Raw genomic sequence first — 17,102 nt, forward strand, 5'->3', positions numbered from 1 at the left:
CTCTGATAGACACTGGGCAGACACAGTTGCTTTTGAGTTGTGCTCTGATAGACACAGGGTAGACACAGATGTTTTAGAGTTTTTGCATGCTGATGGACACTGGGAAAAAGACAATAAGTCAAGTCAAGTCAAATAATCTTTATTCTGATACAAATATCCATAAAAGCACAATTCAAATAGCAGCATAGTAACACATTGGTCAATAAAAGATGTGGTTGATAGAGGTACAGCGATGTAAAAACATTTTCTGAATAAGAACTGGTCAATTATGTGTGGCTACTATCTTATACGTTACACCAATGGGGACAAATCCAGATAATTAACAATAATCATAAATACAATATAAGTAGGCTATCATTAAGAGCATCCTTCATATGGTGCCCATTGTTCTGCTTGCACATACTGCTGCTTTTAAAAATGAGCCTAGACGGAAAATTAATTCATCCTCTTGCAATTTGAGGATTTCCGTGTAAGCTGCTTTATAGTGAGTAATAAATAACAAAAGAAGTGCCAGTACTGATAACATTTATTCAAGTGAAAAATTCATCATCCACATCAAGAAAAATAATTCAAGATAGGGTATTTGCTTTTTAGTCACAATTTTATTATATAGAAATTCACCAGTTATTACAAAGTTTATCTGTTCATAAAAAGAGAAGCATTAAAGAAATTAGAACAATTGAGGACACATCAAACCACATTCAATAGAAACTTCATACATCCCAAAGTCTCAATCATGTCACAGTCAACAAAACATTCACCACATTCATATCAAAATCAAACATACCACATACTGCCACTACAGTGAAAAGAAAATATACCCTGGATCTGCACAAATTAAACAATCATTTTGTACAATTATTTGAAAATATTACATTCCTATCTATTTAAGAATTTTGCGCCATTCATTAGAGATTAATACAATGAAAGGTAATGTACATAAGATGGTAGGGAGCCTGGGAGTAATAATGACTCCTAGATACTCAAGCAGACCAGTAGGAAAATGGCCTATGCGTTTCAAATCCCCTTTTATTCGTCAGGGATTCTCATTAGGGCCTCAGACACTGCAAGGGTGGTGAGAGAAAAACATGATACAGAATATTTAAAAACAGAATAATAAGTGAAGTGGTAGGAGCGTGTGAAACAAAGGAGTTAAAAGTACAAATGCACATCAGGAGTCTTACATCTTAGGCATACACCTGTCATAGACTTACACTGGACTGGGGAGATCATTATGTAAAGGATATTATGAGGAAGGCCATTCTGGGAACCTGATGGGATGGGGCACTGGAACACAATGAGGCCAACTTCTCTAAGGTTGGAACAGAACGGAATACAAGTGGTACCCATTTTATATTGAATTTTCAAGATACTTACCACCCAATAGCCTGTATGTAGGATCTATGGGGGTCTGAGCAGAATAGGCTTCTCTAAGATGACAGAGCCTGGAAATACGGAATAACCATGTAAGACTCAAAATGGAAGCTTCTTAGCGTTTAACATGGTGCAGGGAACAAAAGGGGAAGGATTACTTACCAATAAGTGGCTGGAGTTACGCAAGGATGACTTGGGGTTTAAGATGTAAGAGGACCCATTTTACGGACCTACATGGAGGAATGGAGTGAGACGGACCATTACAATGGGACCCAATGAAAAATGCCATGCACTCTAGTGCGTATTAGCTAGAAGCACAACGTGTTATTTGGGTTAGACTTGCAAAGTATACAACTGGATGGTAATACCTAAAGGGTTGAATCCAACCGCCGAGGATGCAAGACGGTATGAAATAGGCGTGAAGAGCGTGAATAATCTCCGTCGCCTTCAGGGGAAGTAAACTGGGCGCATTCCCGCTGACTTGAAGATCGTTTGTGCTGCGGAGTAAATCTGCAAAGGGGAAAAAGTTGCAGGGCTTAGTATGAAAATGGGTGTCGTACAAACTCACGGTGGTAAAAAAGGGGGGTTAATAGATCTCATATTAGCATCACCTTCAAAAACGGTGGAACGTCGCTCGTCTCTGTAGCGTAATGGAGGGGGCAGCGTCAGCACATACCCGCTTGGTTAGCGTGTACTGCGGAAAGAAAAATGCGACAAATGGAGAAACCGCCAATAGACAATATTCCTTTTCAGGCGGCCTATATTTTGCACACCCAAGGGAACTGGGAGGGTCGAGAACCCGGATTACCGGGCAGCGGTTCTTACCGATAGGATAGAATCCAACGATGTCTCACTTCGGACTGGAATCTGTCAGCGTCTAACTTCGCGCTAGTCTCTCGTGCAGGCGCGTTACCAGGCCAGGTGCGATTCTCTTTTATAAAGGAGCAGGTGCACTGTTGCCTCATATTTGGAGGCGGTTCTAAATATGCAGATTGTTGGTGTGAAAGGGGGGAGGAGTTAGCGGAGGGTTCTAGTAATTGACACTATAGTGTGGGGAATCCCAAAATAAAACACTGAAAATGGGAAGACTGGTGAGCCTTAGAGGATTCCACTTCCGAGGTTTTAGGCACGAAGGGCATAAATAGTCCATTTCTTGGACCTGGCCATTTTCCTACTGGTCTGCTTGAGTATCTAGGAGTCATTATTACTCCCAGGCTCCCTACCATCTTATGTACATTACCTTTCATTGTATTAATCTCTAATGAATGGCGCAAAATTCATAAATAGATAGGAATGTAAAATTTTCAAATAATTGTACGAAACGATTGTTTAATTTGTGCAGATCCAGTGTATATTTTCTTTTCACTGTAGTGGCAGTATGTGGTATGTTTGATTTTGATATGAATGTGGTGAATGTTTTGTTGACTGTGACATGATTGAGACTTTGGGATGTATGAAGTTTCTATTGAATGTGGTTTGATGTGTCCTCAATTGTTCTAATTTCTTTAATGCTTCTCTTTTTATGAACAGATAAACTTTGTAATAACTGGTGAATTTCTATATAATAAAATTGCGACTAAAAAGCAAATACCCTATCTTGAATTATTTTTCTTGATGTGGATGATGAATTTTTCACTTGAATAAATGTTATCAGTACTGGCACTTCTTTTGTTATTTGTTATATAGGCTCAGCCTTGCTGATTAGAGCCAACCCCAATTTTTGTTTCCACATTATAGTGAGTAATGGCTTTTTTTCTTAAAAAATGGCATCAACATCTGTTTTGTATATTTTGAATAGAAATTACAAAAAAATTGAAAGTGTGACCTTGTTTGATTACTTCGGTCAACAGAAGGGCATAACAGTTGATCAAGGTTAGCATTATATTCCAAAGGAAAACAAAGTAAGTATCTCAATGTACTGGCCCTTAGGCAAAAGTGCAATCCTCTTTTCCATTGACCTATGGTTTTTAAATGATAGCTGAATGACAAATAAGTGACATCTTCTATGGACACTTGCCTAGCAACAGAGGTTTTCTGTGACTCCTTTACATATCTTGCTTTACTATACTGAGCATATAAACCATCCTGAAGCGCTTTTTTATTTATACCCTCTAAATCTGTAGGGTTCTGTAAAATGTGCTCAAGATTCACACTATTTAGGCTCTCCCTTACATCAACCAGCCAAGGTATGTCCATGCCCTTCTCACACTTAAGGCAATCCTTTATTATGTCTCTAGTGAGGATCGCTGCCGAGTTTTTCCAGATTGAAAGGCAAAATATGGCTGGACGAGCCCTGATATAGTCTTCGATAAATGGCAATTTCAATTCTTTGTGACAAACATATTGTGATGAGGAAATCAGAACTCTGAGGAGTCTCCAACAAAATCTATTTTCTTCACCCTGGATGCTGTTGGAGTGTGTGAAACCCCAAACTTCTGCACTAAGGGGCCGATCAGGATTGCGGTTTTTCCGCATCCTCGGGGCCGGCGGAAGCCACCGCCGGCCCCGAGGATGCGGAAAAACCGCAGCGGACTGACCAAGGACCCACCGCCACATTAGGATGGCTGGTGGGTCCTGGTTTCCGTCCGCAGCTTTTCCGCCGCGGTTGGCTTACAACCGCGGCGGAAAAGCTCTAATATGGTGACGGTGTCTCTCAGACACCGTCCACCATATTAGGATGGGCAGTGAATTATGCTTTTCCGCGGCGCGTTTCCCGCCGTGGAAAAGCATACGGAACTTCACTGCGGGGGCCCGTTGCGGGCCCCCTAGGTGAAGGGGGGGTGGGGGGTGCACATGGGGGGTACCTATGGTACCCCCCTGCATTTGCATGCAGAAAGCGGCAGGCACCGCACGGTGCCTGCCTCTTTCTGCATGCCAAAGCAATGCGTGCATTTTTAACATTGCCGCGGGTGCAGCTTGAAGCTGCACCCGCCGCAATGTTAAAAATAGAGGATGTGACCGCCAGGGTGGCGGTCACATCCTAATTGCACAGGAGGGAACTCCGCATGCCATGCGGAGGTTCCCTCCTGCTCTGGGGTCGCGGACGGACGCAAGTCCGTCCGCGATCCTGATCGGCCCCTATATGTGGCAGTCGGGATACAGTGAAATCATTTTTTTTATTAACCCCTTGGGCGCTAGGCACAGTGGCTCTGTGCTCATGACGAGCTGAGCTCGTCATGACCGCCGCGGAATGCCCATGCGGGGATGATTCCCCTGCTGTGCTGGGCTTTCCATTAAATGGGTGTGGTCATGACGAGCACAGCTCTTCTCGTCATGAGCAAAGCGCCACCGCGCTGAATGAGGAGCCGAGCTCGTCACGAGCATTGCGGCGCCGCGCGCGGCCCCCCTTGCCCCGCACCGCGGGGGAATTAGCCCCGCGGGGAAGGGGTTAATAGCTAAAACCACCTCTGTCTTTTTGGGTTGTGGGAGGCCAAGTATTGAATTAATGGCTTTGGAGAACTTGCTTCTACTATGCGCCACATGGTCACCTCATGAGTCATTTGCTGCCAATACCAATCCCAAACAGGGAAAAGTGCAAGTGCGATGTAAACTTTCAGAATCTATGCTGATTGTATTAATAAGATACTTTTTAGGTCAGCAAGCCATTAAAAACGATTTTTTTAAAATTAGTACGTAGATCTAAAAAAGCCATGAAATCTACAAAACTGCGTACAAGAGCATGTAGAGAGTTTGGTGTGCGGCGCAATATGACCGCGTTGTCAGCATATAGTAGGGCGAGGAGTATATTAGCATTAATTCTAGGGACGTCGTTAGTAAGCTTTGCCAAAGATTCATGCAAATCATTAATGTATAGGATAAAAAGGAGAGGGGCCAAGACACACCCCTGCCTGACCCCTCTACCAATTTTGATGTCTTTTGATACATTCCCATCCTTACCGATCCTCACTCGGGCCTTCCAGTCCCTATGTAAATAAGCTAAAAAAAATGTACTAAAACCCCACACAAGCCATATTTTTTAAGAATGGACCATAATCATGATCTATTAACTTAATCAAAGGCTGAAGTAAGATCCATAAAAACCATATAAAAAGGAAATTTTGGGGCAATAATTTATTTGCCAATTCTCAAATTAATGTATAGGCACGGATCAACAGTGCCTATTTTGCCTCTGAACCCTAACTGAGAAGGATGTAAAATATGGCCCTCCTGATCCCATGACCTTATCTTGTAATACAGGATCCTCCCTAAAATGTTCAATGTGTTATTATTCAGGGAGTTCTGTCTGTAAAGGATGGATTCGATCGATCACCTTTTTAAAAATAGGTACGATAATTCTAGAAGACCATGTGCTGGGAATTGTGGCATTAGACAAGTTGTTAAAAATATTTAATAAAAGGGGCACCCAGAACTCTGGTTTACTCTTAATGAGATCAAGGGGCAGCCCGTCAGGGCCGGGAGCTTTATTGCCTAGACTCTGTTGGATATCAATTCTGACACGGATATTGGAATCCTAGTGGCAGCTTTATATTCATAATGGAACTCGTTTTGAGTAGTAGCTAAATAAATCTTAGAAAAATGAGCCTCCCATGCATCGATAGTTATATTACAGCTTATGGGAGTCAGTGAGTGTCCCATCGACCTCATGTCCTAAACTGCAGCCCAAAAGCCATTCCCATTCTTCGATATAGAAACACATGCAAGGTTACACCAACGGTCTTTTATAATTTCATCCTTTCGTTGGCTGATGGCTGCTTTGTATTGCTACAACAAACAACTGTTAGAAAGAGGGTCCAAGGGCAAAATTAATGACCAACAACTAGACACATGCCCCAAATAAATGTACTGAAAACAAAGAGTGTCTAGGGGTCAAATAAAAGGAACTCGACTGTGTGAACCATCTACGACACAACTAATTACTAACAAAGTAGGTGTAAACCAAAAGTGTTGATATGTGTTATAAAGTAAGAAAGGTATCTCAAGGGTGTGGGAAAAATTCCCATCAGTTGCCACCCTTTTACTTCATATGGGTTCTCCTTAACACCCAGGAGAAGATGCTCACAGCCTTAGGATGTAGTAGTGGCTGGAGCTTGACCATTGATGAGTGTGTATATAAATGGATGATACCAAGACTAATATTTTGAGTAGGTGACTGAATAGCAGTGCAAAGAGTGAGAGTGTAAAGTGTTAAAATTGGATAGAACTGAGTAGAGAGCGAACTTTAATTATTTCTCTCAGTTTGTCCAAAATTTAAAATTAGTGTGACATACCAACAGATTTGACATAATATCTGTCTGCAATAGAGGTCAACACGTTTCAGCATAAGTGGCAGTTACGCCACTGCTTTCATCAGGACCAGAGTGTTTGCTACTGCACAAATTGTGAGAATAAAAATAATTATATCACCTGTTTATTCCAGGTTTCTTTTTTTTATTAAGATTTTTTTTCAGCAGGCAGAGATACACATTGTGAAAAAGAGAGAGAGAAAGACAAATGAACAAAATAGGCACGGAGGCAAATAGTCATAATACATTATCCAAATAAAATCTGAATAGACGTGACTTATAAATTAAATACAATACAATCGTAACGTACTCATATCCAATTAGCTATTGGTGCCCAGATTTTCATACCCAACATTTTCTTTCTCCTACCCTTAGATTTATAGACCGCGGTCTCAAGATGGTATATAGACAATAATCTGAGTTGCCAATTTGTAAACGTAGGAGGCTCCGCGTCTATCCATTGTGTTGTTATACAAAGTCGAAAAACGGACATACAAATAAATATGAATCCTTCCTCAGCCTCTTTCCCAGCTCTAAACGTAGTTTCTTGGGAGTAGGCTCTCACCAATTCAGCAGACAATTGTACTTAAATCACTAAGCTGTGTTGTAAGAAATGTTCCACAACCCGAATAAAATGATACAATTTAGGACAGAAAAAAAACATATGAGGTGCATCCGCTGCTACTAACCCACATCGATTGCACTTGTTGCCTCTCGGAGAATGCCATTTTGCCATTTTTTCGGGAGTATAATATAAATTAAACATAGACATAAAGTGTTGGCTCTTCAAGGGACCGTTAAATAACACACTCATAGATAACTCAATTATTCTATCCAACTTAATTGAAGGTGACTCTAATTTATTTTGCCACCTAGTCTCCCAACCCGATAAGTCATCCTCTATCTTCTCTAAGAGCTGCTAGTATAACGGCCCCAGTTTCGATCTGCTTTTAATGGCTTCCAAAAATTCTATCCTATTAGATGCAATCATATCCTGTGCTTTCTTCTGCTCCAAATAACTACGGACCTGTAGATATTTAAAATAATCTGAACAAGATAATTTGAATTTACACTGTAGGTAATCAAAGGTGACTAGCTGCTTCCCCTGAAAAAGATCTCCCAACCTAAATATCCCAGCCCGCTCCCATTTGCTCATTACCTGATCTCTAAATACCGCTGGGAATAGGGGGCAGTTGTGAAAAGGCGTATAAAAGTTTAGATCATGACATAATCCTATTCTCCTCTTTATCTTCCTCCAAATTTCGGACGCAGCTATCACTAGATAGCAAGATGGCAGTCGTGGTGTGGGTCGCGTGAGCACCCCAGTCCTTCGCTCCGGACTCAGGGGAGAGAAACCTATACTTCGGACCCGGGGTCGGAATTAGAAAACCCCCGTTTTCGATTTTGGAGAGCGTCGCGGTGACTTGTCTTTTGGGAGGTGTAAATCAAGGACAGCTCTGATGGATGTTATGCATACACGGCGCTAGAAGCAGAGCATAGCCGTTTGATTCCACCTCAAGAAATCTCTGCTCTCTACACACCTGTGTTATTTACCTCTGGGTGCGGCACGTATCAGCCGGATGACTGCCAGTTTTCTTCTTTTCCGACGTGGAGCTCCACTCTGGCAGCTTCCTGCTTTTTTCACCGGAATTCAGTTCAGTGTGGTCCGTGGGCGTGGAGCCCAGGCTGTCCGAAAAATGCTGCCGAAAATTAACACCCGGAGTGGCAAATCAAAAGAGCAACAGCGGTAGTGGAGAATAGTGGCGATGTCGACGGGAGAGCAGAGGATGGAGGTGAGAAAATTGAGAGCACTAAGATAAAATCTGCTACAATTAAGTCAAGAAATACCCTCCCAGAGTTATTCGAGAGGCAGCTATCAAAACGTACTACTCTGAAGTCTGTCACTGAAATTGAAACAGTAGCAGGGACTGAATCTATATCTCAGCAGTCTGCAGCAACAGCGAATTTACCAAATGATGAAGACCCTTTTTCTCGAATTACTGAATTAGAATTAAAATGCCCTGGGGTCATTGAAGTAAGCCATTCTACAGGGGTAAGAGAGCTTGGAACTCCGGTCCAGGTTTTTTCTAATGCAGAGAGAAGTATTGTGGGAGATGGAGTCCTGGCCAGTTTGCCTGTGGGTCCTCAGACTGGCAGCTTGGACAGGTTGGTCTCTGAGATAGACCTTTTAGCAATAACAGAGGGTGCCTCTGCACAGGGGTCTCAGGAAGCTGGTGATAATTTCTACTCACTATCTGACCCCTCTTCAGTACGAATTTAAGCAAGGACTGGGGTGAATATGGTGAGGGGAGCGGTTTTGAGAATGATTCAACATCGAACCCGGTTTATCCTAATGTTAGCGCGTCCACAGTTAAAAGAGTGAGGAAGAGAGGGTCTCGGCGCAATAACTCTAAAATTGAGGAAGCGACTTCAGTAAATATAGATGAAGAGCCAGTAGGAGATCCTGCATTAAGTGAAACTGCAAAAGCGGACGGCGAAAAGAAGTAAACGATTCCAATTTACAGCAAGAGATTACTCTGGCAACAATATATACCACAATGATGAATCATAGGGCTGTAATCAAAGTGGAAAATGCAGGTACTCAAGCCATGTGCAGCAAAGTCAAGAATGCAGTGTGATAAAAATCTGTTCTGATACGGCTTTAAGAGTCACGGAAGCAGAAGCCAGAATTTCTGTATTAGAGGATGATGCCGCATCATATAAACTGGAATTGGATGTTGTTAAGGCACACCGGGATGATCTTAGTCACAAACTCTCTGAGTTAGAGAACCAGGCACGGAGGAATAACTTTCGCTTCCTAGGTATTCCTGAGAAGATAGAGGGATCAGACCCCCAGAAATTTAGATGTGAACTATTGACTGAAGCCTTTCCCGATCTCACTCTTTGGGACTGGTCAAAGGAAGCTCAACGTGCGCATAGGTTTCCGTTTGCAATTAGGAAGCCTCGTCAAGGGGAAGAAGATTATCCAAGAGCTATCCTTGTTTCCTTTAATAATTTCTTAGCACTGGGAGCTATATACTCTCGGGCTAGGCCAGACAAAAGGGGGTCTGCTAAAGACTGTAATTTCTTTGTTAGGCCTGATTTCTGTCAGTGTACTGTGAGCAAACGATGGCATCTCCGTCAGCTAATAACAGGTTTCCAGAACAAAGGGGCTTCTGCTTTCCTGCAGAATCCTGCAAAACTTAAGGTTATTGCTAAGGGGCAGACAAACTTCTTCCTATCAGAGATTGATGCAAAAGAATTCTTGGGATCCCTGTAGTTGCTTTTCTTAAATAATGAATATTTTGTTATGGTCGGGGTTTTTCTTTCCTACCCTGGAGCGGAGGCACACGGCATTCCATTGTAACAGGGACTCATAGCCCCTGGGCCTCATGTGGTGGGATGGGTGGCTGGGAGGGGATGGGTGGGAAGGGTCAGGGGGGTGTGTGGGAGGGTCGGGTTTTGGTGGTGGGAATTGGGTGTTGGTGTTGGGGGGGTGTAAAATCAGCGGCAGTGAAGACACAATTGGTACTGCGGTGTTGTGTACAGAAGAAACTAAGTAATGTGCGGTCCTATAAAAGCCTGTATGACTATAGCGAGCTTTCTTCATTTTGTTTTTCTTGTGTTTTAATGATTTGCCGAAAGTTGTTTCTCCTCTTTGAGAATGGATAGGTGGCTAAAAGTATGTACTATGAATGTATGTGGCCTCAATGAACCAAAAAACGACAGGTTTCAGCTAGAATTATTCAGATATTGCATATTGACGTGTTATGTCTACAGGAAACCCATATTTCTTGGGCTAATAGGGGATGCCTAAAGGATTTAGGCTTGGAGTTGATTGCTTGTCCCAGACAAACTGGTGTTAAAATAGGGGTTGCTATCCTTATGAGACATGGCCTGGGTCTCTGTGTAAAAAGCTTAAAAGATAAATGGGCAATAAGTGAGCTGAAATTTGTCTCTCTTAGGCTTACTATCTGTAATGTTTACCGTCCAAATATAGATGATTCGGAACTTATGAATTACTTAAATATTGAATTAGCACAATGGCCTCAACCATTGTTACTATGTGGTGATCTGAATATTCACATTGATGCTCAGGTTGATGTCAGAAATTACTGATCTAAATGGTGTTTTACAAGAAACAAAGGAGGGGGTTCTAGAAGCTTTTCGGAGTTTCTACCAATCTTTGTATAGTGTATCGGAGGCAGCTCCGCCTGTGCAGGATGAAATAGACTTCCTGAATGTCATACCATCTCAAGAACTTTCGGAAGTGCAGAGATTGCTATTGTCCGCTCCCATAGTATGGGAAGAAATTGAGTCTGCTTTATTAGGTTTGGCTTTAGGTAAAGCTATGGGCCCTGACAATATCCCTCTAGAATTCTACAGAACTTTTAGAAATATACTTAAAAGTGAATTATTGGAAGTCTGTCAACAAGCCTTTATAGGTAATCCGCCCGACTCATGGATGGAAGCAACTATCGTGGTATTTCTCAAGAAAGGAAAAAAAGATATGGAAATGGGGTCTTATAGACCTATTTCCTTATTAAATACAGATAGCAAGATCTATTCAAAGCTACTTCCCAACATGCTTAATGATTTGATGCCGAGTCTGGTCTAAAAAAATCAACACGGGTTCATTAAACATAGAGACACGACTGATCATGTCAAAAGGATCGTTTCCATGCTAGACTGGTCACAGGTAACAAATTCCCCGGTGGCAGTGGCCCTGTTAGATGCAGAAAAAGCATTTGACAGGGTCACATGGAGCTTTTTGTGGACAGTGCTGGCATGGAAACGATTCCCGCAAGAATTTATTACTTCTGTGCAGTCGCTATATGCACAGCCAAGGGCTGTTATTCGTATCTCTGGTATGTTATCTGGTAATATCATAATAGCAAGGGGAACAAGACAAGGATGTCCTTGTTCCCTCCTGCTATTCGCCCTATATATAGAACCCTTTTTAATGTATTTGGAAAATAACCCGGAATAGACCCTGTTGTGATACATAATAAGCCATATAAGGTGTTGGCATACACGGATGATATCGCGGTTGTCACGTCTGATATAAGAACTGCCCTCCCTAGAATAATTCTAGCTGCGAACAGTTTGGGAAGTATTCAGGGTATAAATTAAATGTCAATAAAACCCAATTGATTCATTCGGAAGCAGGCCGACCCAGCGATATGACTTTTGAAGCTGAGGCAGTTTATTTAGCCATCAAAATCTCCTCTAAGGTGGAAGATATTGTACATCTAAATTTGGATCCAACTATTGCTTCGGCAAATCGGACTTTAGAAAGGATCAATAATCTACATTTATCATTAAATGGGCGCTCTAATGTTTTAAAAATGCTTATCTTCCCAAAATTTTTATATATTTTACGTACTATCCCTTTACTTATTCCAACCTTATTTTTTTCTCGAATTGAGAGAATGTGCTCTAGGTTTTTATGGAGCTACCACCGTTCGAGGAGAGCGCTTAAATGGTGCATGCTATCAAGGTTGAAAAGTGGTTGGAGTGTACCTAACTTTCGTTTGTATCACTCGGCAACTCTTTTGAAACATATGGGTCCTTTATTTCTTCAGGAAGATCCAATGGAAGATTTTGCCACACCGTCTATATATGAGATGGTGATGGGTACACAGGCTAAGCAATGTTTAGTCCGTATAATCGAACCAAGTTATTGAGATACCTTTCTTAGTTTATAACACATATCAACACTTTTAGTTTACACCTACTTAGTTAGTAATTAGTTGTGTCGTAGATGGTTCACACAGTCGAGTTCCTTTTATTTGATCCCTAGACACTCTTTGTTTTCAGTGCTTTGTATTGCTGCCTCAAGGATTTAATAAGAATCTGGTCTCTGGGGTTCATTATGAGTGCCTTGCGAATCTCTCTGTTTGCTACAGAACAATCTCTGGATCAGAATGTGTTTCTGCTATGGGCCTTGATAACATAAATGTAATGCCTTCGCAAAGTTGAACGAAAACACTAATTGCCTCAGGGTTATAATCAATTAGTATCAAGTAAGAGTCAATAAGAGGCAAGTGTTTTTTACCATATTAAGAAACAGATCATTGTTATCAATAGCTCGCCAGACTAGTCTCAGATTGTCAGTCGAAGGTGATAGGTTCCTAGAGCCACATTCTTTAGCATAAGTTGGCTTAGGGGCAATTCTCAATGTTATTTGGATAGGGTTGTGGTCACCTTGAACAGTTAGTAAAACCTCAGCTTTTAGCAGGCAATCTTCTAGAGTAGAGGAAATGAAAATATAGTTGATAGTAGACGCACTGCCCCTACCTCGATATGTTGGCTCAACATACTTATCCTTGTTGGGTACTACGGCTATTTCCATAGTATTAAGCAAATTGTGAGTGCACAGGTAATCCAATAATTCCATCCCCCTATTACAAGGGGCAGCAGTATTAAGAGAATCCATGCTTGATTTGTTTCCACTAAATATCGTAACATTAAAATCACCCCCAGACAAATACCAGCTAGATTATCATAACTCTTATGATTTTTTAAAGTTGAGATAAATTTAAACAGGTTAATAAAATTCATGTTTGGTGAGGTGTGGAAATAATTATTATAAAAATAAATTAAACAAATACAGAGACCCCCTTGTGTAAATCAATGCCTAAAACGTATTGTTTTTGTGTCAAGAGCTTTTGCACTGCTCCAGCAGAAACATTTTCCCAAATTGAAAGCCCACCAGATGGGCGACATGCCTTAGGAATGGAGACAACAATGTTAAAGCATTCAAACCCATCTAAGTATAGATCCAGTGTAGCCCATGTTTCCTGTAGCATGAGGATGTCCTGTTTTTGGACCATTTCTATCTAGTCTGGCAGGTTTATTTTAAATGCCAGGCCGTCAACATTCCAGCTTCATATATTTAAATTTGGATCATTAACAGACGTAACTAAGGCACTTTGACAAAGCCTTTGACACGGTCGACCATAATCTTTTGGTCGATCGTGTCAGAGACGTGGGGATCACGGGACCTGCCCTGGGCTGGATTATCTCCTTTTTGGAGAATCGATCTCAGGCAGTCAGCACTGCACCCTTCACTGCACCCAGAATCCAGAATGAGCATCTCATGTGTAGTCCCTCAGGGTTCAAAATTTCTGTTTATTTCATCCTTTTAATTCATGTGAATCCTTTAGTTTCCAGGACAATTCAAATTAACATCTCCCATTTACCCAATGCATTTCGGGTCTATGGTGACCCTTCCTCGGGGGTCTCTATTAGAAAAATCAAGAAAAATGCAATCAGCCTCTTAACCTATATAAGTGTATACATTTACATTTAAATGCATTTATACCCACTCTGTTATTTAGTGCAAACAAACATCTAAAAATCATGGCATGTCATTTTATAACGATCCCTAAATAGCCTAACTTGCAATGTTCACACTATTCACAAAAATGTATGCGCAAAAATGTCCGTTTTTAATTTAGCGCTAAAAATGTAACAAACAAAGAAATCATACTAAACGCTCCATTCAAGACTAACTTAACCTAGTTTAACAAAAATATCCCTAAACAGAAAGAAGTTCAGCCTAACAAACGCCCTGCTCCTCTACAGCGCTTCACTTACTGGGAAATGTAAACGTCCCTCGTTTACGCGATGTCAGCCAATCCGCTACTTCCTAACTTTCAGTGCAAAGCTATTTAAAGCTCCGTGCGCTCTAATTGGCTCAGCTTGCGATCACGTGATCGCGACGACGGACTGAAGTATAGTCCTCGTTTCATTCTCAAATGGACTTAAATGTCGAAGAAAAAGGTATACAAATGTATAAAAAATGCCTACTTAAAGAGAATCTATAATACCAAAAAAGGACTAATCCATAAATGGAATTATTTAATTCCGTATCATACTAACTGCATGCTCTTCATAATTAAGTTTACACAATGTTTGTTATTCTGAAAGGCTGCCTCATGTGAAACACGAATACAATAACGCATATTTGTAACAAATAATAAATAATAAATAATAAACAGTTTCTGAAGAAACATGGTGTCGGCCATTTTGGGTAGGGGAATTCTCACTGTTAGTGTCATGCAAGGAAATAATGTTAGCTTTCCACAGTCTATTTACAAAAAGCAGGATAATTCTATCCTGTCATTCAGTCCATTCGGTTGTAAGCTGCCCATCTTCTTTATCCAAAAGTATTCAGATCTCAGTCTTAGTTTATGTGAGTCTTTCTCGGGGTGATGTTTGATAACTTCCAGTATGGTAAACTTTTATTTTTCTTTCAGTTTGACCTATATACAATTTTCCACATGGACACTTGATTCCATAAATAACGTTTTTTGTGTCACAGGTTCCTGAATGTAACAAGGTCACCTTCTTGCCTGTCATTGGATTTGTGAACATTTGTCCTACAATCACATTGAACGTTATTTATGGAATCAAGTGTCCATGTGGAAAATTGTATATAGGTCAAACGGAAAGAAAAATAAAAGTAAGAATAACAGAGCATAAGAGTAACATCCGCTTGAAAAACTTGAAATCTACATTGGCTGCACACTGGTTGGAAGCAGGACATAATGTGGCACAACTACGCTTTACCATACTGGAAGTTATCAAACATCACCCCGAGAAAGACTCACATAAACTAAGACTGAGATCTGAATACTTTTGGATAAAGAAGATGGGCAGCTTACAACCGAATGGACTGAATGACAGGATAGAATTATCCTGCTTTTTGTAAATAGACTGTGGAAAGCTAACATTATTTCCTTGCATGACACTAACAGTGAGAATTCCCCTACCCAAAATGGCCGACACCATGTTTCTTCAGAAACTGTTTATTATTTATTATTTATTATTTGTTACAAATATGCGTTATTGTATTCGTGTTTCACATGAGGCAGCCTTTCAGAATAACAAACATTGTGTAAACTTAATTATGAAGAGCATGCAGTTAGTATGATACGGAATTAAATAATTCCATTTATGGATTAGTCCTTTTTTGGTATTATAGATTCTCTTTAAGTAGGCATTTTTTATACATTTGTATACCTTTTTCTTCGACATTTAAGTCCATTTGAGAATGAAACGAGGACTATACTTCAGTCCGTCGTCGCGATCACGTGATCGCAAGCTGAGCCAATTAGAGCGCACGGAGCTTTAAATAGCTTTGCACTGAAAGTTAGGAAGTAGCGGATTGGCTGACATCGCGTAAACGAGGGACGTTTACATTTCCCAGTAAGTGAAGCGCTGTAGAGGAGCAGGGCGTTTGTTAGGCTGAACTTCTTTCTGTTTAGGGATATTTTTGTTAAACTAGGTTAAGTTAGTCTTGAATGGAGCGTTTAGTATGATTTCTTTGTTTGTTACATTTTTAGCGCTAAATTAAAAACGGACATTTTTGCGCATACATTTTTGTGAATAGTGTGAACATTGCAAGTTAGGCTATTTAGGGATCGTTATAAAATGACATGCCATGATTTTTAGATGTTTGTTTGCACTAAATAACAGAGTGGGTATAAATGCATTTAAATGTAAATGTATACACTTATATAGGTTAAGAGGCTGATTGCATTTTTCTTGATTTTTCTAATAGAGACCCCCGAGGAAGGGTCACCATAGACCCGAAATGCATTGGGTAAATGGGAGATGTTAATTTGAATTGTCCTGGAAACTAAAGGATTCACATGAATTAAAAGGATGAAATAAACAGAAATTTTGAAATAAGGATCATTTCATGGAATGGATTATCATTATTATTGTCTATGAGTATACCTGAAGAGAACCAAGCGGTTCAAGTAAAAGTGTGCAGAACATTACCATCTAGATAACGGGATTTCCCGGTGTCTCACTTTTTGCCATATACTTACAAAGTGTTTTCAGACTAAAACACTAGGTAATGTTGCACAACAACGAAAGGATTAAATTGAAAAGAAAATAAAAAAACCAGAGTGCTGGACGGACTCTATCATAATTTAGTCCCTCAGGGTTCCTCACGCTCTCCCCTGTTATTCAACCTGTATCTTCTTCCCCTTATCCGAGCTCTGAGAGAACGTGAAGTCTGCACCTTCAACTATGCAGACGACTTCCAACTTATCTTTCCCATTAGTAAGTCTCCGGAGTCTGTTCTCACTTTCCAATCCACCATACTGTCCATCAGTCAGTGGATGAACAGTAATCATCTAAAACTCAATCTGGATAAGACGGAGCTTCTTCTTACTGGAAGCATCACCAAGAGCCCCTGGGGCCCTCACTTTTGGCCCAGAGAACTTGGTCAAACTCCTGCCCCATCGTCCACGGCCAAAAGCCTGGGGGTCACTATTAGCCAAGCTCTCACAATGAAGGCCCAGAATGGCTCAGTGATCTCTACCTGTTTTTTCCAACTAAGGAAAATAAAAAAGATCTGCAGGTTCCTCACCCATGAAGCACGAATCCAGGTGATTTTTGCTATGGTCATGTCCCATGTCGACTATGCCAACTCTCTCTACCATATAACAAAAGAAGGACCTG

The sequence above is a fragment of the Lissotriton vulgaris genome, chromosome 3_1, assembly GCF_964263255.1.
Source record: "Lissotriton vulgaris chromosome 3_1, aLisVul1.2, whole genome shotgun sequence".
NCBI lineage: Eukaryota > Metazoa > Chordata > Amphibia > Caudata > Salamandridae > Lissotriton > Lissotriton vulgaris.